The sequence below is a fragment of the Cetorhinus maximus genome, chromosome 1 (genome assembly GCF_964194155.1).
Source record: "Cetorhinus maximus chromosome 1, sCetMax3.hap1.1, whole genome shotgun sequence".
NCBI classification, from domain to species: domain Eukaryota; kingdom Metazoa; phylum Chordata; class Chondrichthyes; order Lamniformes; family Cetorhinidae; genus Cetorhinus; species Cetorhinus maximus.
Window position 1 is genome coordinate 62,905,080 of NC_135879.1, and position 26,280 is coordinate 62,931,359.

At 43.0% G+C, this 26,280-nt stretch overlaps 1 long non-coding RNA gene across 4 annotated transcripts; it reads right to left on the minus strand.

The window, feature by feature from the left end:
• Positions 1 to 4,796: 4,796 nt before the first annotated feature.
• LOC144680231 (uncharacterized) lies at positions 4,797 to 26,178 on the minus strand. Of its 4 annotated transcripts, none has more exons than XR_013576511.1 (5): positions 26,140 to 26,178; positions 7,997 to 8,171; positions 5,925 to 6,865; positions 5,279 to 5,823; positions 4,797 to 5,096 (listed from the first exon to the last, which is right to left on the minus strand). It is a non-coding gene; the product is annotated as an uncharacterized LOC144680231 (long non-coding RNA). The 4 variants fall into 4 exon arrangements; XR_013576512.1 differs by having other exon boundaries at positions 5,279 to 5,503; positions 5,684 to 5,823; positions 5,925 to 8,171; XR_013576510.1 differs by having other exon boundaries at positions 5,279 to 5,503; positions 5,657 to 5,823; positions 5,925 to 8,171.
• Positions 26,179 to 26,280: the final 102 nt, after the last annotated feature.

Here is a 26,280-nt window from a genome sequence, read left to right on the forward strand (position 1 = left end):
AAACTTAAACTTCAAAGCTAGAACTCATTCCTAACACCCACAAAATACAAATATAACTTACTTAAACTATCTCTATTTTCTAACTCCCTTGCAAGATGTTCTTGCTTTAAATCTGCTTTCTTCAGCTTTTGTCTCTTTACATCTGAAGCTTGGAGCCTTTCTCTCTGCCCCTCACTCTTAACTTCACTTAACAGGATATTTCCCAGGTTCCTGTCCTTCCTTTGAATAAAAGTTCATCTTTGGGCTTTCTCTTCTTCCACTCCCCTGGATTTTTGAGGTTTTTCTTTAGCTTGGGACTGGATATCTGTCCCCATTGCCCTAGTCTCTCCTGGCAGCAACTTTCAGAACCAACTGCACTCAAACAGCTTCTAAAACAATTGCTGTTTCTCTTCCACTGTGTGTGTGTGTGTGTGTCTCTGGCCCCCTGTTGCTAGGCAACATTCCAATCCTTCTACCCTTGTATGTTTACCTTTACTTTATAGGAGTCATAAAACTCCTCATTAGAAATGCAAGCACCTTTTTAAAGTGAAACTAAAACTCCATTTGACCTTTCTTGACACACAGATATGGAAATACAAATCAAACTTAAACTTTAAAGCTAAAGTTCCTTACACCCACAAATACCAATATAACTTACTTAAACTACCTCTATTTCCTAACAGGGCCTGGAGGGGAAGCCCAAAGTGACCCTGCTCAGGCCTTGGGTGGTAAGTGGGGGAGTGGTGCCTCCTTTAGCAGCCTCCTTTTAACATCGGACGCACCCCCGAAAGGTCTGGCTATTGTGGGTGCTCCTCCATGCTGGCCTCTTCATCAACATGCCTACTCCACTCTGCCCAATCCGCTAAGCCTCACCTGCCCTCCCCTCCCTGCCCTGACACCCCCAAAGCTCCCCTGGCCCTGAGCTCCTGGGACCTGGACTCTGGGGACTGCTTGTAGTCCCAGTCCTGCCCACTGCAGCTTCTGGCGCCTCGGAGACTAGGGCCAATCAGATTGGCCAGCAGGTCTCTGGGGTGGGACTTCTTCCTGAGTGAGGGGCGGAAGTCCCATCTCCGTTAATGCTCATTGGTACTTTAAATGGCTGTAGGGCAACGAATATTGGTGGCTAGTCCTTGGATGGCCGGATGGGAAATTCTGCCATCTGAAAAATTCTGGCCATGACATCTTTTACATTTGCCTGAGAGAACAGACAGGGCCCCAGTTTATCATCTAAAAGACAGCAGTGAAGCACACCCTCAGTAATCTTCTTTCTTCCTGGCAGTCCCTCAGGATTGAGGATGATTTGTTTCCGCCCTGGTTTATGGGTTATAAGCTGGCTGATAATGCACAATCTGCAGACTCTGCCACATGCAGGGAAGGTGGTGCTTGAAGGGTTGGGTGGATGAGTTGTTTGGGGGTTTGTGCCTTCTCTCCGATGCATGAACTTCACCTCTGCAGGCTCCTGGTGAAGTCCTTGAATGTCTTTAGTGCCTTTCTGAATAAGCCTTCTTCATTTTGTTCAGTCACAAGCCTGGGACCCCTATGAATCAGCAGGTATATTTGATCTTTTCAGGGATGCTTTGAGAACATCGCTAAGGTGTGTCCGCTGTCCCCCTGGGATTCTCCTGCCATGACCAAGTTCCGAGTTGAACAGTTGTTTAGGGAGTTGGTGTCAGGCATACGAACAACATATCCCATCCAGCGGAGCTAATTTTGAGTGACTAGTGTCTCAATGCTAGGCATGTTGGCTTGGGTGAGAACACTGCTGTTGGACTGGTTCTCCTGCCACCGGATTTTGAGGATCTTGCAAAGGCACCGCTGATGGTACTTCTCCAGTGGTTTGCGTTGCCTGCTGTATGTTGCCCAAGTCTCCAAAGTACATTCGAGCACAAGGGTCATTGATGCCTGGTAAACCATGACCTTTGCTTCGGATTTGAGATCCTGGTCCTCAAATCTTCTTTTCCTCAGTTCGCTGAAGGCTGAGCTGGCACTTTGCAGGCGATGATGGATTTTGTTGTCTATATCTGTCTTTGTCGAGAGGAGGCTTCTCAAGATATGGAAAATTGTCCACATTTTCTCATATTTTGCCGTTGACTTTAATTGATGGGGGGAGGTGTTGTACTGTGGGAGCTGGTTGGAAGAGGACCTTAGTTTTCTGGGTGGCTAGTGAAAAGTCCATTTTTTTTTATCTCTCAGCACTGCACTGGGAATGTCAGCCTTGGCTATGTGCTCAAGTCTCCAGAGTGTGACTTAATTGCACCCTAAATCTTCTGACGCAGAGATGAGACTGCTACCCTCTGAGACATGGCTGACACATAATGAGCCACCTTTCCATTATTTATGAGGAGTTATTGTTGTTAGAAGGGAGGCCACATCAAAGCAGCTACTTAATATTTTATACAGTTAATAAACATGAGGAAGAGTTAACCATTAGGAAGGGTTTCACAGCAAGGGAATGTGTCAGTTCACATTTACACGTTATGACGCAACATCGAAGAAAGAAAGAATACAATGTCCTCTTGGTCAACAGGTGCCAGTTTTAATGATAATTAGCTCAGTAAATTAATACTGATAATTGTACACATTTATTATCTGTATTTATTCTTTCATGGAATGTGGGCATCACTGACAAGCCCAGCATTTGTTGCCCATCTTGACCAGAGTGGCTTGCTAGGCCATTTCAGAGGGCAATTAAGAGTCCACATTGTGGATCTGAGTCACATGTAAGCCAGACCAGGTAAGGTAAGGATAGCTGATTTCCTTCCCTAAAGGTGCATTAGTGAACAGATGGGTTTTTACAACAATTGACAATGGTTTTGTGGTCACCATTACTGAGACTAACTTTCACTCCCTGATTTTATTAATTGAATTTAAATTCCACCAGCTGTCATGGTGGGATTTGAACCCTTGGTCTAGAACATTAGCCTGGGCTTCTGGAATACAAGTCCAGTGATATTACCACTATGCCACCATCTCCTCCCTTCCTTTAATGCAAACTTTCTTGTGAGTTCTGGTAAAGATCTGGACAACGCCTGGACTCAGATTTTCTCTCAAACTTGCCTTCAAATTCCAGGCCTTGGCTGGACATTAAGACCGTAGGCAGAATTTTCCAGTGCCCCCAGTGGTGAGTTTAATGGTGGCTGGTTGGGGGGGTGTTGAGGGAGAATGCGGCGGGAGCTCCAAAAATCAGTTTCACGCCAGCGTAAAATGACAGCAGGATCTTCCGCTCCTGCCTGCCATGGCAGGTCATAATTCCTGCCAGAGGACAGTGTGAAACCAAGATGAAAGCCTGACCGGAATCGCTCCTCTCACGGCCTACCATCCGCGATGCCAACAGGAAATCATGGCAGTCTAGAACACGTCTGGACCAACGTGGCATTGACATATCAGCACTTACCTGAAGAAGGCCTGGGACTGCCTCCAGAGTTCGGGATGGAGGCCTCCAGTGACCTTGGATCCTGGAACACACAGCAGTGGTGGGGGTATCATCTATCAGGTGTATCTTCCATCTTCAGAGCCTTTGAGGAAGTCCATCTTCCAGCTTCAGAGTGTTCCTAGAGATCTGTCTTCTTTCTTCAGGAAGTCCATCTTCTTGATTCACTGATGAGTCAGTTTTGTACGAATGCCTTTTAAAAATGGTGTCCAGATATGCTGGCGGGGCATGAGCCATCGTGCGAATCATCGCAAAATCCTCCAATGCTTATTTAATGAGGCTGGGGTCCCATGATACAGCACAAATTCCCAGAGACTTTCATGGTGGGAAACACTCCCCATGCTTGAAAGTTAGTCCCAGGAGGGTAAATTCCACCCCATATGTCTGCACTGGACTACATTGGGCTGAACCGTAAGACTTTACTTCTGTCTCTGGTTTGCTCCTTTTTTGGTTCTGTGAGCTTTGGAAAAGATCTGGGAAAAATCTAGATCTAGAACTTCTCTCAGGCCCAGCTTCAAATTTCTGAATTTCTCTTGACATCAAGAAAACATTTCTGCTCTGAACCATATTTTGGCTGTATCGCAAGATATAGCTTCTTCCTCTGAACTGCTACTCTTTTGACATATTTAAAGTGACTTCTATCAATTTACAGCCCTTTCCCCACCACTGCTGTAACTGAGACTTCTATTTCCTGCTGTATCTGTGACTGTCCAATGGTTTATCAGCTTCAGCATGTTCCTGGCCAGAAACTCACTCGCCTGGGCTGAATTACAAACCTCTGCTGCTTCTGGATTTGGTGGTGTCCCCAACTTCGCCATCATCTTTCTGATCCTACAACTGATTCTGTAAACCTCCTGCCACCTCATTCCCACAAAAATACCTTCAATAGTGTATCCTCTGATACATTTCCTTTAAATAGCTCCGGGCCTTCACTCTCTACACCTGTTTCTGAACTTGGACAACAACTTGTCAATGCTCCATGCTGACTCCACCCCACCTATGTCTCTCTCAGCTCGAAGGAAGTTCCAATAATGTGGGTACCAGCTGGAACCAGTTCTGAACAGGGAAATAAGAACAGCTCAAAACTGATGTTCCAGTAAAACATGCCAGTTAATACTGGTGGGCCAGCAGGAGATGCCAGTATTACTTGTGATATAGCTAGTACTAGTCAGAACAGGTTATTTTTCCAGTTTATCTGCTGTTCCATATATTGCACTTATATTAATTGTTTATGCATTTATTTGTCATATTTATTGCTGGTGCAGACTCGAGCATCAACTGATAACTCCCCCTTCCATTGTGTATTTTTGAGGATGGAAATGCTCAATGTTAATAAGTGTGATTCTGCAGATTTGCTGCTGGACAAAACACTCAAAATAAAAGTATGTATAAATAATATGCAGATTTTATTGAGAAAAATGTGAACAATACAAAATTAAATTTAAAATTCAACATTGATCACTGGAAAAAAATGCTGAATGATGGTTTTGGGAAAGGGGGCAACAATTACGTTATTCCAGGATAATAAGAAGGAAAACACATGAACATTATGCCAATTCATTTCGGGCCAATTTGTTTTTCCGGTTCAGATCCATGATTTTTTCTGAGATGTAGCTGTTCAGCTTTGCTTGCTCCTTTGAGACCTTATTCTCGCCCAACCTCTTCTTCAGATGATGAGTGAAACATGCTGCAGATGGGGAAAGAAGAGGGAAAACATAAGCATTGTCTCATTGAAACCATTAAAATTGTGACCGTAGTCAGCATTGTATAATTGAGATAGCTTATCACAGGGGAGAGGTGAGATGAAAACCAAAGGATATGGACATCTACAGTTTACTCTAAGAGTAAACAGTGCTTGTGAACATCTACCTTTGACAGCACTCATTTTCCTGAGTGAGAGCACGGGCTTAGCTGTTTGCTCTGTGCCACTGTAATGAAGCGTGGGCAAACACAACCATATATGGAGCTGCCTCTGAGCACGTCAGAGCCCCACACAGCCGTAGCTGGGGACTTAACAAATAGGGAATTTGTCCTCTGGCTTGTTACACGAGCTCACTACCGCTCAGTGAGCTCCACACCACCCTGCAATTGAACCTGTAGGGAAAAAAAAGGGAACATATCAGTAATCTGCCTGCAGACTAAATTATACAGACTCTGCATGAATACAGATGTGAAATCCACTGCTTTTAAGAATGATTTGTGTGTGAACCAGCACTATTTTTATCTGGCATATTGAGAAAAGCATACTTTCCCATCTATTGGAGTGTAAAGCACCTCTACGTGTGTGCTTGCCTCCCCGACTGTGCGAATAAATGTAGGTGCGGCTTCAATCTGTGCAGGCTTGGACAGAGTTGTTGCTCAGAAAGGCATCATGGGCTGCTGTGTCCACACACGCGATTGCTGTGGTCCCCAGGCTGCAACAGAAAGCAAGGTAAATAGTTAAGCTTATATGATTCCTCCGCAATAAGATAGCTAGCTGTGCCATTAGGGCTACAGTTATCTAAATGCATATTACTCTGCATGTAGGTGTTGAGAAGCTGGTCCTAGAGCTTGCAGTTGAGCCTCGGTACTTTCTGCAACCTTTCTTGGAGGCCTTGATTGATCTCAGAAAACTCCTCCAGCTTCTACTGCCTGCAGCTTCTGAACGGTTAGTAGCTCTTCCCAATTGTTGGCGGGTTCTATGCAATGCTCCAAATACGTTTCTACCCTGGAAGCACTAGCTGTAACACTCTTGGCTGCTAGATGTTGGGACATCACGCTTTGCAGCTTCTTGCTTTGGGCCATCTCTGCTTGGGCAATCTTATCCTTCTATCAGGAAAAAGAATTGAGATGTTCGCAAGCTTGTTAGCATTTTTGACGTGAGCAGGTATACAAGTTCCATGCGCTCTTTGCTTAGAGGCACATTGTTGTTCATACAGGTCTGTGAGATTACAACATCAGCTAACACAATGATAAAGAATGCATTGGGAGCTGCACATATACCCTGGTCGCAATAGCATCTTCTAGTGCTCTCTTTGCTTGTAGGGTTGCGAGGTACTGGTGTCACTTTCCACACTGATGTCCCAAACCTTTGGTATTTGGATGAGTGTGGACTTCATCTGCTCCTTGAGGCCTTCGCGGGACACTGCAGACAAAGAAAGGAAACCTCAACATGTCTCAAGGTACCCTGAGTTTGCAACAGCCATGAGCACAAAGTTTCAGCTTTTTCATTGAAATTTACCTCCAAGCAAAAGGATCTGTGCCTCATCCCCCATCCGGTTCTCCTTCCCAGAACCATAGTCAATTGAAACACCGACACTTGCCTGCACCCACCGTACCTTGTAGACCTTTGACTCATGGTGGGTCTCAAGATCAAACTTTTTAATGTCCTCTTTACTGGACACAATCCTGCAGACTTGCTTATCATCCAGGAATCGGGTGTAAGCAAACTTTTGCTGCACCAGCCATTCTTGGATCCTAAAGTTATGGATTGGATTGGTTTAAGAAAGCAGTACCAAAAGAGTTCTTCTCTCCTGAGTTGCAAGAATATAACCATGTCTCCATTTTACCCCTCTATATCTCCACTCAGCCAACCAATTTCCCTCTCCCCTCCCCTGCTTAGAGGGCAGCAACTTTTAAAATCTATTACAGTAGCTCTTAGAATCTGATCGCATGGACTTGTGAAAAATCAAAGATCAGAAATTGTTAACATCTCTTTTGACCATTCCCTTCCTCCCATATGATCTTTTTAAAAGTTCTCCTTCTCCACCCACTGGATGGCTTGTTTGCGCCAAAATTATCTTACCTGCTTTTCTCTTCACCTTTACTGTTTGATGGAGTAACTGAAATGTGCACTCTGGCTTCCAGCCTCGTTTTTAAACATGAAATTCAAAGTGACCAATCAGCGACCAGCATTGGGGCAGCTACTGGCCAACCGAGTAGGGCGGAACTTCTGTTTTACACGGGAGGGAATGATGGGAGATCTTCAAATCAGGCGCCAAAAAGAATAAAACCATTATCCAACAGGAGCAATCATGGAATTTGTTACAGGTAAGTAAAAATGAGACCTACTTCTTGCTCCCTCGACCCTATTCCCACTGCACAGCTGATCATCCAATTTCCCTGCCTCGTCCCCATGTTAACTGATATTGTTAATGGTTCTCTCTCTTCAGGTGCTGTCCCCTTCTCCTTTAAATGTTCTATCATCAACCCTCTCCTCAAAAAAACCGCCACTTTTATGTCTTGGATAAATGAGTTAATTGGTCAACCGCACTCTAATTGCATGCCTTCCTATGTTCTCATCAATTGCTGCTTGTGATCAATAACAGGGAGACTGATGTAAGAATAAACAGCGATGGTTTATTGAGACATAGGGCAGAGCACCAGATCATACATGCTCACTCAGAAACCTCCAGAACTAGACTTCCAGTTCCCAGTTGCCCACAATTGCCCCCAGTTGTACAGTGATTCGTCAGTGCTGTCACATGATCAGTACACTTGCATTCTCTTAAAAGGGCAGGGTACCTCAATCTACCACGTCCCTCCCCCTTTACTTAAAAGTACAGCTAACAAGCTTAAAACACATTAATTTCCACAATAACTATTTACAGGTCAAGTCTCTCAGGAGGCCTTCTTTGACAGGTTGAGCATCGTAGCCCAACAACCTCGGCTGGTGTTTCCGAGACCACATTTTCGGGGGCAGTTGCCCACTATGTCCCTCAGTGGATGATTTCACCATCTTCGGGTGCAGTCACGTTCACTCCTGCTGCCCCTCCACTCCAAGCTGAAACAGATAAAGGGCAACAAGCACAAAACAATACAACGATGAGCTACATGATGTGTCAGAAGAAAGAAGAAAAGGAAAAAAGAAATCTTTTTGCTTTTCTTTCCAAGGACTGTCAATGATTTCTCTTTTTCTTCCTGCATGTCCTTTCTTTGGTAGCACTGACCCATATTTCTGTCTTCTCTTTAATTTCGCTTTTGGCTGGACTAGACTCAGGCGCAAGCTGAACATGAATGAGCTCAGTAATTGGGTTTTCTGACAGCTCTTCTGAGAATTCAGGGCCTTCTAGCTTTAAAACTTGAGGGCTTTTATGCAACTGCTGCTTTGGCTCTTCCAATTATTTCCTATTCTCATTCATAGTTTCCTGGAGAATTGCTTATTGTTGCCCCTTCTCAGCTAATTTGTTCCTTAACTCAGCCAGAGATAGGCTTAACTCTTCCTTATCTTCTTCATATCTTTTTCAAGGCGCAAATTGGGAGCTGATTGAATTTTGTAGGGCATGAAAGTCCTTTAATAGATTTTCCATTTCCTTTCGAAGGATGCTGACTTCAGCTTGAACTCTGACCCGGGCCTCTGCCATTGGGTCTTTGCTTACTCATTTTTTCTTGCAGCAACTCTTCTGGTTGGGAAATTAGCGGGCCCTCAAGATTTATCTCTCCCAGCCAGTTCCTTCCAAGGAGACTCAGTCCCCTGCCTGACATTACAAATAGGGGTAATTTTGCAGACTGTTCCTCATACTGCACCTTGAATTCACATACCCCTTACACATTTATTTCTTCGTCCATGTATGTCCTCAGCTTTGTGTCCAAAACTCCTAACTTCAAAGGATGGGTTCCTTTACTCAGATATCTAAATGTATGCTCTCCAATGATGGACATCGATGCTCCCATATCAACTTTCATCTTAATGGGTTGTCCGTTAACTGTAATGACTACTTGGATTGGCTTGGTTCTGCCCACTTTGAGGTTATATGATGAATGGATGTCTGATTCTATTTCTTCTGGCTCTTCCATGAGGCGTATTTTATGATTTTTCCTTCTGGCTTTATAGCGTTGTTTTAGCCTTTCTCTGCAGTGCCACATTATGTGGCCATAGCGGTGGCAGGAAAAGCACTTGACTTGTTTGAGTTGTCGTTCGCTCACTGAAGGCCTGGATGTATTTCTCTTTCGTTTTGTGGGTTTTCACTGCAGTACCATTGTTTTTCAATGGTCTGGAGCTAGAGAGGATTTCCTGCCTTTCCGTGAAGTCCAAAGCTTTCGTACCTTTTGTTGTCGGATTGTCCCACTCGACCAGATGGACGGCGCCAATTTGTGTATCTTTTGTAACTTCGGAATTTCTAACAGCACTCTCCATCACAGTAACTAATTCTAATACCTTATTGAAGTCTAGACTAGGTTCAACTAGCAAACGCCTTTGGATAGTATCGTCTCCAATCCCACATATCAGCCGATCTCTCAACATATCACTAATGGACGTTCCGAGTTCGCAATGCTCAGTTAATGCCTTTAAAACAGCCACATAGTCAGCTATTGTCTCCTCTGGAAACCTGTTCCTTGAATTGAACTTGAAGCACTGCATAGTAACTGAAGGCTTTAGTCTCAGGTGGCTCTGTAAAATTTTTATTAACTCATCGAGTTGGGGGTGTCAGGTGACGTAAGGCTACGGATCAGTGGTACATTTTGCTCCCACGTGAGGACAAAAGAATCACCCTCTTCTCCTTCCCCGTGATGTCGTTAGCAGTAAAAAAAGAACTCTAGGCGTTTGACATACTGAGACCAGTCATCTGAAATGGGGTTGAATGGATCAACACGCCCAAACTGCAGCATCGTGAATGACTGCAAGGGGACTGCACTTCCGATAGGCTTTCCAGGTAATGACGAATTCAGGTGTTTGGTTTACTGCGGAGTGGCGCTCTCGCTGGGGTTTCTTATAATATTCTGTCCATAGCCATTTTTCATTTATTTACCGGTTTAAATGCATTGCCGCTTTAAGAGCAGTCACCATTTTTTTTAACGTCATCTCTGCAGCTGTTGGTTTTTCTCTGCTGGGTTTTGCACTCTTTTCAAATCTTGGCAGGATCCCTGCGATTCTGCAGGTTTTAAAAAAATTTTAAACTGCAGGACTGCTTTTTGCTCCGATTGTTGGCTGTCGCCTTTTTTACAAGTACAGATGCTCTTTCCAATGAAATTTGAAATTTATTTTCTTTTGTTCTTTATCCTCGTCACCACTTTTATGTCTTGGGTAAATGAGTTCATTGGCCAACTGAACTCTAACTGCACGCCTTCCTATGTTCTCATCAATTGCTGCTTGCAATCAATAACAGGAAGAGACTGATGTAAGAATAAACAGTGATGGTTTATTGTGACATAGGGCAGAGCACCAGATCATACATGCTCACTCAGAAACCTCCAGAACTAGACTTCCAGTTCCCAGTTGCCCACGCTGTACAGTGATTCATCAGTGCTGTCACATGATCAGTGCACTTGCATTCTCTTAAAGGGGCAGGGTACCTCACGTTACCACAGCCACCTTCCTTGCAAACTATCATCCCATCTTCAACTTCCCTTTCCTTTCCAAAGTCTGTGAATGTGTTGGCCCCTCCCAAATCCATGTCAATCTTTCCAGAATTCAATGTTTGAATCCCTTCCAATAGATTTGCTCCCATTTCACAGTACCACAATGGCACTTTTCAAAGTCACAAATGATATCCTATTGGGGGGGGGGGGTTGTGGATGTTGGGAAGGGAGCCTATGTTTGACACAGGGGACCCAGGAAGGAGGAAGTTTGCCTTTCACTGACCAGCAGCTCGCAGGTTTAAAGCGGCTGGCCTACATGGGCACAGGCCTCTCCAGCTGCCATTATATCAGAGTGGTGGTGGGATGGGGCCCTTAATTGGACATTAATTTCCCACTTAAGGGCCTCAATTGGGCCACAGGTGAGTGACCCACCTAATGTCGCCCCAGCCGCCTGTAAAATCTTGTTGAGGCAGGTCGACCGGTGACGGGTATGTCTTATTTATGGGTCAACTCAGCTGTTTTCCTGCTTGTGGGTGGCCTGTAAAATTCAGCCCATGGTGATAAGTTGACCAAGTTTGGGAAATAAATATTCCAGGGTACACAATATTTCTAAAAGATAGGCAGAATGGCAAAGGAGGAGGCTAGCCCTGATGGTAAAGGGTGACATAAAGGACTTCACTGAGAAGGATCTTGGGCTTGCAAGATCAGGAAGTAGGATCAATATGGGTGGAGATTAGGAATAGTAAGAGTCAGAAAATGCTAGTGGGAGTACTTTGTAGGCACCTAACAGTAGTTATACCCTTGAATGGAGTATTAAACAAGAAATTATTGGAGCATGTAACAAAGGCAATGTAATAATTGTGGGTGACGTTAATCTTCATATTCACTGGACCAATCAAATTAGCAAAGGTGGTCTGGAAGATGAGTTTGTAGAATGCTTTTGTGATTTAAGCCTGGTTTAAGTGGAGCACATCCCAATGGAATCACTCCCTCTTTCCTGAGTACTGGTGCCAGTGCCCATGAATAAAACCCCCTTCTTCCCACACCACACTTTGAGCCATGTGTTTCCTGGAGTGATACATTGTGGAACCAGTTAGGGATAAAGCTATTTTAGATCTAGTGTTGTGTAATGAGGAAGGGTTAGTTAGGAATCTCATAGTAAAAGATCCACTGGGAAATGTTGTGCTTAATGCAATTGAATTCCATATAAAATTTGTCATCGACTAACTCCAATCACAAACAAGAATCTTCAACTTAAAACCAATTGCATAGGTCTGGGGAAGAGCTGGCTAAGGTTGATTGGGCAAATAGACTAAAAGGCATGGTAAATAAACAGTGGAAACATTTAAAGAAACAATTCAAATGTTGAACGAAAATACATTCCATTCAAAAACAAAAATTTAGCAAAAAAGATTCATTTGTACCTTACTAAGGACATGTTATGACACAGCAGTTGGTAAAGGCTGAGTTGTTTAAATCCCAGAGGGAAACTTGAACAACTGTCATAACCTATATTTTCAATTGGTATGTTTGAGGTGCAGCTCTGAATTCAGAAATGAAACCACTAAGCCCCCAAGAGGTTTTTTTTATATAAAACTAAATTAAACATTTATTAATTTAACAAGAAATTAAACGCATACACATGTCTACAAATTACTACCATTATAACTTTTAAACAAGTTCCCAAATTAATCACGCCCAGGTAAATCTTCACCAAGGCAACAATAACCCATAGGCTTTAAACAGACACCAGGCAAAGCACATTTGACCTTACGAATTCAAAATGAGGTTCCTTTGCAGACACAGTCCTAGGCTTACAGGCTGGTTAGATCTTACATGCCTCTGACTCACACACACAAACTCCTCTCGGTTTATACCTAGCTTGCCCTTTGAATGTAAATTTTCTGTTGTATACTAGCTTTTTTAATTTTACCTCTCCTAAAAATAATCCTTTCATTCCACAAATTTTATTATTAATATAAACACAATGCTTGGTGTATCTTAGCTAGATGCAAGATTTTACCCATTCTTTTGAAAGGTTTATTCAACAAATGCAAATGTACTCTTTACCTTCTATCCTTGCATTTATCTAATTAACATCTCAAACTACTGTACATCAAAGCACCCAGATTAGCTGTCTTTAATCCAATTAAGCCATACACAGACACATACACATAGGGCAGGATTTTTAGCTCGGCGGGTGGGCGCGCACCCAACCCGACTGAGCATGAAATGACACGCGATGACGTTGGCTGAGCATGCTGACATCAACGTACAGTCGTGTAATAGTTCGCCAGAGCCGGCAGTCTGTATGCCAATTAAAAGGCCTATTAAGGCCATTAAGTTATCAATTGTGCTCAATTTTTTACTGCCCATTCAACCTAACAGTTGACAGGCAGGCGAAAAGGCCTAGCGGCCTTTGTGTTGTTTTGGAAACCTCATCCATGGGCGGGATGAGATTTCCAAAATCAAATACAAATGAAATAAAAACTTTAATTTTTAATTAAAAACATGTCCCTGCTCATAAGACAGTCACATGAGGGGACATATTGCATTAATTTTTTGTGCTGTTTAATAATTTTTTCAATATATTCTTCATCTCCCTAAGGCAGCTCCGTGCCTCAGGGAGATTATTTAGCGCTCTTTCACGCGCATGTGCGAATTGTGCGCTAGGCCTGCTCGCCTTCCTACCCCCGCCCACACAGTCAGCGCTCAACATTGCTGCTCGCGTATCATGCTGGGCGGGCCTTAATTGGCCCGCCTGCATAAAACCACGGAGCACTGTCAGTTGTGGTTGGCTTCCCAACTGCCCCCGCCAATCTCGCACACCAAGGGCAAAACTCTGCCCATAGACACAGACCCTACTACAATTCCAATTTAAAAATAATTTCCAATAACATTAATACCTTTTCATGACAGAGGTTAAAGATAGTAATAGAGTAAAAGAAGAAGCTTATAATGTTGCAAAGAATAGTAGTAAGTCTAAGGATTGGGAATGTTTTAGAAACCAGAAAAGGGCCACCAAAAAGTTGATAAAAAGGTAAAAAAGAGTAGAATATGAGAGTAAACTGGCCAGGCGTATAAAAACAAATTGTAAGAGCTTTTACAAATATATAAAAAGGAGAGCAGCTACAGTAAACATTGGTCCCTTAGAAGCAGAGAGAGGGGAAATTGTCACGAGGAAGGAGGAAATGGCAGAGATATTGTACAAATCTTTCATTTCTGTCCTCATAATAGAAGACACAAGTTACATACCAGAAATAGAAAAAACCTAGGGACTAGTAAGAGTGAAGAAGTTAAGGTAATTAATATCAGCAGAGAAAAAGTACTGGAGAAACTTGAGGATTAAAATCCGACAAACCCCCAGGACCAGATACCTAAATCCTAAGTGTCTAAAAGAGATAGCTGCAGAGATTGTGGATTCACTGGTTATGATTTTTCAAAATCCCCTAGATTCTAGAACAGTCCCAGGGAGCTGGCAGTTTACAAATGTAACATTGCTATTCAAGAAGTGAAGGAGAGAGAGAAAATAGGGAACTACAGGTCAGTCAGCCTGACATCAGGCATTGTGAATGTGCTGGAGTCTATTATTAAGGAAGTCTTAATAACACATCTAGAAAATGATAGTATGATCAGACAAAGTCAACATGAAAGGAAGATTGTGTTTGACAAATTTATGAGAGATTTTTGGGGATGTAACTAGTAGGGTAGATAAAGTGGAACCAGTAGCATACTTAGATTTCTAAAAGGCATTCAATAAGGTGCCACACAAAAGGTTAATAGGCCAGATAAGAGCGTGTGGAGTTGGGGTTGAGATATTAGCATGGATAGAGGATTGGTTAATAGACAAGAAGCAAAGAGTAGGGAGAAGTGGGGCATTTTCAAGTTGGCAAGCTGTGACTAGTGGAGTGCTGCAAGGATCATTGCTGGGACCTCAGCTATTTACAATCAATATTAGTGACTTAGACAAAAAGTTAGAAAGTAATGCATCTAAGTTTTCTGACAATACAAAACCAGATGGGAATGCAAGCTATGAGGACACAAAGTGGCTACAAAGAGATATAGATAGTATTATGAATGCTGAACATTATAAGATGGTTATGTTTTAAATTGTTTCCTTTAATTCAAGGTAAAATGGAGTAGTTTGGCAAGAAGGATGTGACCTCCTATGAAATATGTCCATAGACAAGCCTACTTGTTATGGAGACAGAAAATCAAATTGAAGTTTATTGAAAGTAAGGTGCAAGTTTTAACACTGACAAAATAGGAGAAGCAGCTGGTCATGCTGTGTACAGACTCACAGACTCTCAGGGTCAATCAGTCAGAGAGGTTGCTGCCATGCCAAGCAGAGGAAAAGGACTGTTTTTGGGTTAACCACCAGAGTGCTGGTGAGGAAAGATCCCCTGTTCAAAATAACGAGGCTTGTGAAGAGTTAAAGACAAAGGAGTTGTTACTTGATTTTTTGTTTATTTTACTTACCAGTGGGTGCCTTGCTACTAGAACTCCATTTGATTATGCTCAGAAAATTGAGTAAAGCAGCTTTGTTTAAAAGGACATTGGAAGATTCACCCTGGTGGGGCAGGGAGAAGAGATTCTGTTAAAGCCGGAAGGAACTTGGGAATTTATATATAAGACTACATTTCTGTGGAGAGTGCGATGTAGTGTGTAAACATGGTGTGTGGTTTTCGGTCATGTTAAGAAATTCATGGGAAATATCTTTTCTGTTGTTTAGTGTATTGGCTGGCTACTAAGTAAGTGGTTAGTCACTGTTGATTTTAGTTTGTTTGTTACAGTAAAAGTCTTGAAATGTGAAATTTTGTCATGCAATTCGTATCTATTGGGAAATTCATTTCTCTTCTTAAAAGTTATTGATCCCTATGGGGATCTTAACAATGGGTTAAGTGTGCATAGTAGCAGATGGAATATAATGTGGGGAAGTATGAGTTCATTCACTTTGGTTGCACCCAAAATGGGTGAAACTTATAAATCTTGATGTTCAGAGGGACTTGGGTGTACTCATACAAGGAACACAGAAAGTTAGCATGCAGGTACAGCAAGCAATTAGGAAGCCAAATGCTGTGTTGGCCTTTATTGCAAGGGGATTGGGGTACAAGAATTAAGAAGTTTTGTGACTATTGTACAGGGCCTTAGGGAGGCCACACCTAGAATACTGGGAGGAATTTAGTGGCCCCTCACTGGAGGAGAATTTGGAGGTGGGGGACATTTAATTGGGCAAGAGGGTGCATCTTAAGGATCCTGCTGCCTTCCCACCCCCGAGAGCTGCTAGCCAATGAGAGGCCAGCAGCTCTCTATTGCTTGTCAGTGCAACCTGGAGCAGTGGTAGCTGCTGACAATGCACCCACCAGAGGCCCAAGAACAATGAGGGACCCCAGGCCAAAGGTGAGTGAAGGTGCGAGGGGGCTTGCGGGAGGAGTCTGTAAAGCACTTTGGGCCATCCTGTGTTCCTGAAAACGCTCCATAAATATGTCTTTCTTTTCCTAAAATTTTGCTTTAAAATATAAGCAATAACATTCTTATTAATAATAATTTTTACTTCTTTATGTATGAAGGTAGCTAGAGAAAGTCTCATTTGATGTTTGGGAAATATCACCTGTTTTGGCATAATTTCCAATAACAGCCCAACAGCCTCGTTAAAAATATAAAGTTCTTTTATGAAAAGTTAAATTCTACTTCTGTTAGATAGATTCACACGATTTTAATTTGTGATTTGGAATTATGTTTGTAATTCCACCCATCTTTCAGGGAAAGATGGATGGAACCGCAAACAAATTGCAAACCAGTGACCTTCAAAATAGATTGTAGGAAAGTGAATTGGGAGCTAAAGAAGCTACAGGGAGCTAAAATATTAACTTGGATAGTGGGACATTAGTAGTGATGTGGCCCATGGATCTGAGTGTGAAACAACCTAAGCAAATTAAATTATGTTGTTCCAGTTAAGGAATTAGTAGTGATACAGCTACAATAGACCAAATGGGTACTTTCAGTACTTCATTCCTATAACGTTAACTATTGTTACCTGTAGAGACTGTTACAGAAGCTGGGGAGTATAGGATCAAACATGACATTCTATCTATTATATAGGCCTTGTGTATAGCTCAGACCTCCTGTGTCATATATATTTCCTGTTATATTTTACCCAGCACAGTTCACTGATAACACCTCCAAATCAGCCCCTCCTGTGACTGAACATGGGCAACTTTATGGGAGATCTTCTAGTCACAGATCGAGATGATGCATATGTTTGAAATACAACGTGACTTCTTAGTCATTTAAGGATTCAGGGGCTGAATGTTCGTCTCAGCGAGTGGGGGTGGGGCCCGCTCGCTGAGGCGTAAAATGACACAGGGTGACGTCAGGTGTGTGTCCCGATGTCACCGCGCATCATTTAGATTTTCAGTTTGGCCCGCCGAACTGTCAAAGGCCTGTTAAGGCCATTAATGAACTAATTCAGCCTATTGAGAAAGCTGCCCATCCAACATTAAGGTGGGCGGGCAGGCGAAGAGCCCAGGCGGCCTTCACATTTTTCATGGAACTTCATCCACGGGCGGGATGAGGTTTCATGAAGGGTTTATAAATAAAATACTTTTTTTCATTAAAGTTCATTGACATGTCCCAGCTCATGTGACACTGTCACATGAGGGGACATGTCTTAAAATTGTTTTTTCTTTGTTAAAATTTTCGGAACTTAAACTAATCTCCCTGATGCAGCTCGGTGCCTCAGGGAGATTTCTGCGCTCTTTCGCGCACATGCGCAAGAGACCTCAGGCCCCGACTCAGGGAACCCCCACCCACCCACACAGGGAGTGCTCAGCGCTTCCGGGTGCGCATCACGCTGGGCAGGCCTTAATTGGCCCGCCCACATAAAATGGCAGCGCGGACCTGATCGGGGGGCGCTGATCGGGTCTGCGCCCACCCCCGCACAACTCCCCCGACGGGGGAAATATTCTACCTCAGGGATTTAAATCCTACATCAATTCCTCCCATTTAAATTGCTGAAAGCTAAACAAATGAGCTTAGGCCAACTGGAAAACATATAAAAAGAAAACAACCTTGGAGCAATAAATCACGCTGCTGCCAGGACACCAGCACCATTATCTTTCAAAAATTATATTTTGTAAAGAAAATATCATTGTTTCCAATATTATTGTGGGATACTGTGAAGCAGGCTTGTGGGGGCTGTGTGTATGTTGTGTGTGACTAATTTAATTAAACTAAAGACAGTCAGACTACAAGGTTTAAATCAACAAATGGTGAAGTGTAAAGCAGACATCTCTGAAGTGGAGATAAGTGAGCTAAGACGGGATACTAGTAGATACAGCATGAATAGGAATTTGATTAGAAGATAAATGAGGAGTGAATTTTTAGCCATTGAATTTCAAAGAGAGAAAAAGTAGGTTTTACAACTGGCAAAGATAATAAATAAAGCACAGTTATTAAATTTATTTTTCCAGAAAGTAGTGGCCATAAAGACAGCATGAAAGGTTTTAGATTCTGGGAAAGGTAACTTTCAAAAGAAAGTTAAAAACAATGGATTTAAAGATGAAAGGGGAAAATATATTTAAGGAAAGATTGAAAGCTTGGTGTGTGGCCATGTGATTTTGAAGAATGTGCTGTGCGAGCACAGTCCTATGAAGTATTATGATCCCCAGCTGAGATTACCCCTGGACAAGTCTTATTCCAGGGTGGAACCCAGCCTGATAGATCCTAACTTTTATTTATTTGTTTAAATACGTGGAGAGTTGCTACGGAACAGAGTCACAGGAGTCAGCTGATGAACTTTTTACAAAAGAATAAAACACATATTCAACAAGAAAAGATGAACTATACTACAATACTCCTTCACCCACAACTATACCTTCACAGATATATACCGATTTGTAAGGATAACACAAGTCACAAAAGTTATATTATACTTTAATGTATACAGTAAGTACACAGTCAATGTGAACCTATGCCACCCTGTGGTCAGACACACCACACTGTGACCTCAAGTGACATATGCCACTTCAACCAGATGCTATGGATCTCTCCCCAACTCCCCCCAGACACTTGACACACTGTGAGCCAAACAGTCTCACTGAATTCCATCCTTCACATGAGGGTTTCCAATCTCCACTCTCCAAGACCTCGCCTTGGAATCTTCTCCCAATCTGACGCTTTCTCACAGACGCTTTCCACAAGGGTTCGTCTCCAGGGTTTTAAACTCTCCTTCTGATGTTCCTCTTCCCTAGTTCACCACATGCATTCAAGCTGTCTTCCGTGCACTCCCTCTCACCAACTCAGCTGTCAGCAGTACACCACTGCTTCACATGCCCATAGCAAAGAGTTACAGACCCTATGCTGTCACCTTGGACCTTTTTGCCTCTTGAAACCTGTTCTTGCTTTAAATCTGCTTTCTGCAACTTTTGTCTCTTTAAATCTGAAGTTTGGAGCATTTCTCTCTGCCCCTCACTCTTAATTTCACTTAACAGGGCCTTTTCCCAGGTTCCTGTCTTTACTTTGACTACAAGGTCTTCTTTGGACTTTACCCCCTTCCACACTCCTATATTTTTGGGGTTTTTCTTTAGCTTGGGACTTCTATCTGTCCCCTTTGCTCCAGTCTCTCCTGGCAGCAACTCCAAAACCAGCTGAACTCCAATAGCTTCCAAATCAAACTGCTTTTTTCTTCTGGCCCCCTGTTGCTAGGTAATAGCACTGTATTTCTACTTTTGTGTGTTTACCTTTACCTTATAGCAGTTGTAAACTCATTAGAAATGCAAGCAGCCTTTTAAAGTGAAACTAAAACTCTATTTGACCCCTCTTAACACATAGATACAGAAATACAAATCAAACTTAAACTTTAAAGCTAAAACTCATTCCTAACATCCACAAATACAAATATAACATACTTAAACCATCTATATTTCCTAACAGAAGGAAGCAGCTTCTAGCCATCTTTATAGAAGTGTCTGGTTGTTCCAGAAAGCACGGTTTTGTTATGAGCCTTGGATATCGATTGTCAAGTGAGAGGGAGGGAGAAGCTTGTGAAATACCCCCCTTATAGCAACAGTGGATGCCTTCCTGTAATATTACTGGATGTTTTATAGATTAAGAATCTATGGGTATTGTTGCCTTGAAGGAGGTCTTTATTCATGAGTCTAGCTAAGTAGGAATCTTTTGGGAAATGTTATAAGACTAAACTTAACTGTGTAACTGTAATCTTGTGTGGTTAACTTTTATTTTGCTAACAAATGTTTTAATTCAATATTTAAAATCTCCAAAAGTGGTAGTGGAATCTTTACTTCTGACTTCAGTACACATAATAATATATAAATAATAATAATAAAAATACAAGTTCCAAATCATTATGATAGCTTGGTCAAGTTCCCTTTGGGCAATTAGCACCTACCATTGCATAACAATTTATACAGTGCCTATTAACATAGTAAAAGGATCACGATGCCCTTCAAAGCAGCATAGTCAGACAAAAATTGACACTGAGCAATAGAAGGACACATTAGCACTTGGAAGATTTTAATGAGCATTTCAAAGGAGGAAAGAGAAGTGGACAGGCGAAGAGGGGGATTTCAAGAGCTTATTGCTTATACAGCTGAAGACACAGCTATTAATGGTAGGATCAAGGAAGTGGGGAGTGCACAAGAGTTCTCAGTGAATTATAGAGTTAAAGGTTAAAAATGAGGGGGCGGGGAGAACAAGGACATAGAGGGGTTTGAATACAAGTTTGAGAATTTTACAATAGACCCATTGTTGGTATGGGAATCAGTGCAGGTCAGCAAAGCACAGAAGTGATGGATGAACAGGATGCTGTGGGCATTGGTTTGTATGAAGTTAGGATTATGAAGGATAGAAGATGGGAGTGCAGCCAGGAACACATCTGAAGCCAAGTCTGGAGGAAAAAAGTATGGATGAGGGTTTCAGCAGCAGATGGGCTGAGATGTGCGGGGAGACAGTGGTTTAAAAAGCACATAATTGTTTGGGTTTATAAATAGAGGAATTTAAAAGCAAAGAGATCATGGTGAATCTTTACAAATCATTGGTTATGCAACAGCTGGAGCATTGTGGAAAATTCTGGACACCACATCAGGAAACAAGTAAAGACCTTAGAAAAGATACAGAGAAGGTTTACTAGGATGTTACTAGGGATGAGGTATTTCATTTATGAGGAGTGGTTGGACAGATTATAACTGTTCTCCTTGCAAACAGATAAGGTTAAGTGGTGACTTTGGAGATTTTCAAGATTATGGCAGACTTTGATAGATAGAGATAAAAACAAAAAACTACTGCGGATGCTGGAAATCCAAAACAAAAACAGAATTACCTGGAAAAACTCAGCAGGTCTGGCAGCATCGGTGGAGAAGAAGAGTTGACGTTTCGAGTCCACGTGACCCTTCAACAGAACTGAGTGTAGTTAGGAGAGGGGTGAAATATAAGCTGGTTTAAGGTGGGGGGCAGGGGGAGAGAAGTTGAGGGTGGGGTGGAGAGACCAAATGCAAACTGGGCGAGCGCTTTTCAGAACACCTGCGGTCTGTCCGCAAGAAAGACCCAAACCTCCATGTCGCTTGCCATTTTAACACTCCACCCTGCTCTCTTGCCCACATGTCTGTCCTTGGCTTGCTGCACTGTTCCAGTGAAGCCCAATGCAAACTGGAGGAACAGCACCTCATCTTCCGACTAGGCACTTTACAGCCTTCCGGGCTGAATATTGAATTCAACGACTTTAGATCTTAAACACCCTCCCCCCATCCCCACCCCGTTTCTTCCCCCTCCCTTTTGTTTTTTTCAATAATTTATATAGATTTTTCTTTTCCCACCTATTTCCATTATTTTTAAATCTACAACTAATACCTTGTCAGTCTTTCCACCCCACCCCCACTAGAGCTGTACCTTGAGTGTCCTGCCATCCATTCTTAATTAGCACTTTTCTTAGATAATATCACCACCTTCAACACCTCTTTGATCCTTTTGTCTGTGACATCTTTTGATTCTCTGCTCCTATCACTGCTTGCTTGTCCCTACAACCACCCCACCCTCAACTTCTCTCCCCCGCCCCCCACCTTAAACCAGCTTATATTTCATCCCTCTCCTAACTACACTCAGTTCTGTTGAAGGGTCATGTGGACTCGAAACGTCAACTCTTTTCTTCTCCATCGATGCTGCCAGACCTGCTGAGTTTTTCCAGGTAATTCTGTTTTTGTTTTTGATAGATAGAGACTGTCTCTGTTCAAAGTCATGAGGGGGCTAGACAAAGTAAATAGGAAGAAACTGTTCATGCTCGTAAAAAGCTTGAGAACAAGAGGGCACAGGTTGAAAGTGATTTGCAGAAGAAGCAAATGCGATATGAGAAAAAACTTTTTCACACAGCCAGTGGTTCGGGTCTGGAATGCACTGCCTGGAAGCGTGATGGAAGCAGGTTCAATCAAGGCATTCAAGAGGGCATTAGATTATTTAAATTGAAACAATGTGCAGGGTTATGGGGAAAAGGCAGGAGAATGGCATTGTGTCATAATGCTCATTCGCAGAGCCGGTGCAGACAGGATGGGCCAAATGGCTTCCTTCTGCACCGTAACAATTCTGTGATTCTGTGAATCTATTCCTCTTGACAAGTGGATCAAAACCAGTGGTTATAGATTTAAAACTAATAGCAAAAAATCTATTCCTCTGTCGAGTGGGTCCGTAACCGGAGGTTATAGATTTAAAATTATTGGCAATAGATCTAGAGGGAAGATGGGGAATTTTTTTTTCACCCAGAGATGGCAGCATCTGGAATGTTCTAAAAGGGTGAAGGAAGCTAATTCCATAAATAATTTTAAAAGGGTGCTGGACAGATACATGAGGATAGGAACTTACAGGCTTACGAATAAAAAGCGAGGATACAGGACTAAGCAAAATTGCTCTTTCAAAGAGCCAGCAAGGGCATGACAAGACAAATGGACTTCTTTTGTGCTATAATTTAATGGGAAGATGGTGGCATAGTGGTCATGTCACTGGACTAATAATCCAGAGGCCCAGACTAATGCTCTGGGGACATAGGTTCACATCCCATCATAGCAGGTGGTGGAACTTAAATTCAATTAATAAAATTTGGAATGGAATGCTAGTCTTAGTAATGGTGATTACTGGGTCGTAAAAACCTATCTGGCTCATTAACATCCTTTAGGAAAACAAACCTGCCATACTTACCTGACTCTAGACACATGGTAATGTTGTTGACTCTTAACTGCCCTCTGAAATGACCTAGCAAGCTACAAGGGCAATTAGGGATGGGCAACAAATGCTGGCCTTGCCAGTGACACCCACATCTCATGAAGGAATAAAAAAAAGTGAAACTGGTCAGGGTTTAGAATCTCAGCTCAGGATCAGATAGGATAGTGAGGTTGCCAAGCGTGGTTTGACCTGAGACAGTGACCAGGGAGAAGGGGTGGAATCAGTTGCTTGGGAATGGTGTTTGAGGCAGAGGCCAAAGGCAATGGCTTTTGCCTTAATTTGAGGAAATTGGTTTTATCTAGAGTGCAATGGTTCTTCAGTGGCAGCAATGTGAAAACTGGCATTTAATCTAAAAAATTAACAATTTTTATGCCAGGAGCTATGACAATTAACTTAAATATGGGCAAGAATAACAGAGGAACGATGTCAAGGTGCAAGGTCAATTATAGCTTGGCATGTAATGGCATTTAAATTATACCATAATTTTCTCATTCTTTCACAACATTAATTAGATCCTACAATGTAGTCACGTGACAATGGTGCAAGTCTGACTTGACCAATGGGTTATCTCATTGCTGCTTGTCGGATCTTGCTGTGTGAAACTGGCATCTGGTTTTCCAACATTATAGATGTGACTAAACGACAATGGCTTTAGCATATCCTGCAGTGATGCAGGAGGCTTTACAATTATAAAAGCAAAATATTGCAGATGCTGTAAATCTGAAATAAAAACAGAAAATACTGGAAAAACTCAGCAGGTCTGGCAGCAACTCTGGAGAGACAAATAGAGTTAACGCTTTGAGTCCTTATGACTCTTCAGAGCTAAAGAGAAGTAGTAATTTGATGGATTTTATATTGGTTAAGATGGAGTGGAACAGGTGGAGCAAAATAGGTCAGGGATAGGTGGGATTTAAGGAGAAATTTGACAAAAATATCATGGACACAGGACAAAAGGAGTGTTAATGGTAGTGTTAAAGACTAAAGAACGTACTGATAGTGGCATGAAGGTAAGATAAAATAATGTGTTCATAGCAGAACAATGGTCAGCGCTTTGTGAAACCAAAACATTAGAACAAGTGACAGATGGTACGGGGTTGGGAGGGGCTGGGTTTGGGGAGAGACGATAAAAAATAAATAAATTAGAAACAGAATGAATGAATGAATAAATAAATAAATGGTTTAAAAAGGGGATAAAGATGGAGGAGAATGTTCATGGTCTGAGGTTGCTGAACTCAATGTTAAGTCCAGAAGGCTGTGAAGTGCCCAATCGGAAGGTGAGGTACTGTTCCTCTAGTTTGCACTGGGCTTCACTGGAACATTGCAGCAGGCCAAAGACAGACATGTGGGCATGAGAGCAAGATGGTGTGTTGAAATGGCAAGTGACAGGAAGGCCTGGGTCTTGCTTGCGGACTGAGTGAAGTTGCTCCGCAAAGCAGTCACCCAGTCTGCATTTAGTCTCTCCAGCGTAGAGGAGACTGCATTGGGAGCAGCGAATACAGCAAACCAAATTGAATGAGGTGCATGTGAAGCGCTGCTTCACCTGAAAGGTGTGTTTGGGGCCTTGGATGGTGGGGAGGGAGGAGGTAAAGGGGTAGGTATTGCACCTCCTTTGCTTGCATGGGAAGGTGCTGTGGGAAGGGGATGAGGAGTTGGGGGAAGAGGAGGAGTGGACGAGGGTGTCACGGATGGGGAAGGGTGAGGGAAAGATGTGCTTGGTGGTGGCATCATGCTGGAGTTGGCGGAAATGATGGAGTATGATCCTTTAAATGCAGAGGCTGGTCAGGTAAAGAGTGAGGACAAGGGGGATCCAATCATGGTTTTGGGAGGGAGGGTAAGGAGTGAGGGCAGAGGTGCGCAAGATGGGTCGGACATGGTTGAGGGCCCTATCAACCATGGGGGGTGGGAGGGGGGGGAATCCTTTGGTTAAGGATAAAAGAAGACATGTCAGAAGCGCCATTTTGGAAGGTAGCATCATTGGAACACATGCGACAGAGGCGGAGGAACTGGGAGAATGGTTTGGAGTCCTTACAGGAAGCAGGGTGTGAGGAACACAAGCACACTGACTAACCCACAGCTACCTCAACTACAGCTCCTCACACCCTGCTTCATGTAAGGACTCCATCCCATTCTCCCAGTTCCTCCACCTCTGCCGCATCTATTCCGATGGTGCTACCTTCCAAAACGGCACTTCTGCCATGTCTTCCTTTCCCCCCCCACCGTGGCTGACAGGGCCCTCAACCGTGTCTGGCCCATCTCCCGCAACTCCGCCCTCACCCCTTCCCCTCCCTCCCAGAAACATGATAGGGTCCCCCTTGTCCTCATTTCTCATCCCACCTGCCTCCGCATTTAAAGGATCATCCTCCGCAATCTCCAGCATTATGCCACCACCAAACACATCTTCCCCTCAACCCCCCTGTCAGCATTCCATAAGGACTGTTCCCTCCATGACACCCTGGTCCACTCCTCCATCACCCCAACTCCTCATCCCATTCCCAGGGCACCTTCCCATGCAATCGCAGGTGTAACACCTGCCCCTTTACCTCCTCACTGTCCAAGGCCTGAAATATTCCTTTCAGGTGAAGCAGCACTTCACTTTCACCTCCTTCAATTTGGTCTGCTTTATTCACTGCTCCCAATGCGGTCTCCTTTACATTGGGGAGACTAAACGCAGACTGGGTGACTGCTTTGCAGAACACCTTTGCCAGTCCGCAAGCATGACCCAGACCTTCCTGTCGCTTGCCATTTCAACACACCACCCTGCTCTCATGCCCACATGTCCATCTTTGGCCTGCTGCAATATTCCAGTGAAGCCCACACAAACTGGAGAAAGAGCGCCTCATCTTCTGATTAGGCACTTTACATCCTTCCGGACTTAACATTGAGTTCAGCAACTTCAGGCCATGAACACTCTCCTCCACCTTAACCCTCTTTTTAATCTAATTATTTATTTATTGATTTTGTTTTTAAATTATTCAATTTTTTATCCTTTTTCCCAATCCTCCACCCCCCCCCCACCCCCGTACCGTCTGTCACTTGTTTTAATTTAACAGAGTGCTGACCATTAACACATTCTGCTAAATTACCTTTATCAGCCCCTTCTTTAGTCTTTAACACTCCCTTTGCCTTGTGTCCATGACATCTTTGTCCAATTTCTCCAGCTCTCACCTATCCCTGACCAATTTTGCTCCACCCCCTCTTAAACAGTATAAAACCTATCACATTCGAACCTCTCTTTAGCTTTGAAGAAGTCATGCGGATTCTGTTTCCACAGATACTACCAGACCTGAGTTTTTCCAGCACTTTGTTCAATCTTTACAATTACGACATTTATCTCAGCTCAAGGTTCACTGTTACTGCGCAGAACGTCG